Source organism: Triticum aestivum, chromosome 1B, assembly GCF_018294505.1.
Source record: "Triticum aestivum cultivar Chinese Spring chromosome 1B, IWGSC CS RefSeq v2.1, whole genome shotgun sequence".
Lineage (NCBI taxonomy): Eukaryota > Viridiplantae > Streptophyta > Magnoliopsida > Poales > Poaceae > Triticum > Triticum aestivum.
The window spans coordinates 117,367,376-117,368,904 of NC_057795.1; positions in this window are offsets into that span (position 1 = coordinate 117,367,376).

The window sequence follows — 1,529 nt, forward strand, 5'->3', positions numbered from 1 at the left end:
CCGTCCAAAGCAAGTCTCCGGACGACGATGCACCTCGCCCCACGGTGGGCGCCAAATGTCGGGGGTTGGGTGCGACATATGCCACAGGATGGCTTATCATGGTGGGAGCGAGTAGAACGTCACCGGTGCCAGGAAACGGGATTAGGCGAAGGCATGCACGCCGGCAAATCTTACCCAGCTTCGGGGCTCTCCAGGGAGATAACACCCCTACTGCTGCTCTACGGGGTCTCCACATGATCACTAAGGCGTAGTGACTACAAGGTTGCTCCTAGAGCTGTATTCTGGAGGTAGAAGGAGGCAAGGCTAGCTCTCTTCTTCCTATACGATCTGGTCTAAGGCTAATGGATGCGAACCCTTTGCATGGGTGCCCCGGGGGGTTTATATAGGCCTACCCCCCCAGGGGTACAACGGTAATCCGGCTGGGCGTTGGTCCCAGCCGTCTGTCTCACAGGCCGCCGTCTTCTTCGCCGACTGCTAGGGCCCGCCGACTCGCGGGCCCCGCCGGCGAGTCCGACACTGTAGTCGTGCTTCTGATGACGCAGGCTTGGTCATTGGGACGTGGCAACAGTGCCGCTGTCTATCGGGCGATCACTGTCGTTACTCCCCATCTTGTCTGGTTAATGGCGCGTGGGACCCGTAGGAGAGGCTGGCCGACTCTGGGGAGCCGACTCCCACGGGGCCGCCTTCGGGGCGTATCCGCCGTCTTCTATGTTCTCACTGTCCGGCGGGTCCGCCGTCTCTGGGCCGTACAGGTAGGCCATCGTGGCCACAGTACGCCGCTCACTGTGGCTGAGGTCAGGGCTGGCATGGCAACAGTGCCGGGCCACGCCGGAGATCTCCGGCGATACGGCACACTGTAGCCATGCTGGCTCCTCGCAAGCAGGAGGTGACAGCCACGCCGTGGTCGTACCCGCCTCGCCTATCGAAACGGGTGTAGCATCGTGGGCCGACTCTCCATAGTCAGCTTTCCTGGAAGTCGCTGGCCAGGAGTCGGCTCATCTGGGAGTCGTCATCTGAGACTCGGCTCATCTGGGAGTCGCCATCTGAGACTCGACTCATCTGGGAGTCGCCATCTGAGACTCGGCTCATCTGGGAGTCGCCATCTGAGACTCGGCTTTGAGGGGCGCGGCCTGCCCCGATGTCTTGAAAGGTTCTAGGGCTCGGGTTAGCCTACCCGTGGCCCATTACTCTGACAACACCCCTCCAAAGTGGCCCAAAACCCATCTAAGTCACCTCCATGCTCTCGGTCGTTCGATCACGATCGTGTGGGCGAAAACGGCTCCCCATTTGGACTCTCCTAGCTCCCAGAATCTATAAATAGGTGCACCTCCCCCGAAATTCCCACAGTCCAAACCCTAGCCACTCTCCCTCTCAGCCGCGGACATGTCCGCCCGCCGCCAGACGCGTCCACCGCCGCCAGCCACCTCACCCCGGCCAATAACGCACCGCCACGTCAGCCGCCGCCGCGCCCCGCCCACTCAGCCGCCGCCACGTGTCTCCACCGCGCCTCCCACCGCGCCCGCCTTGGG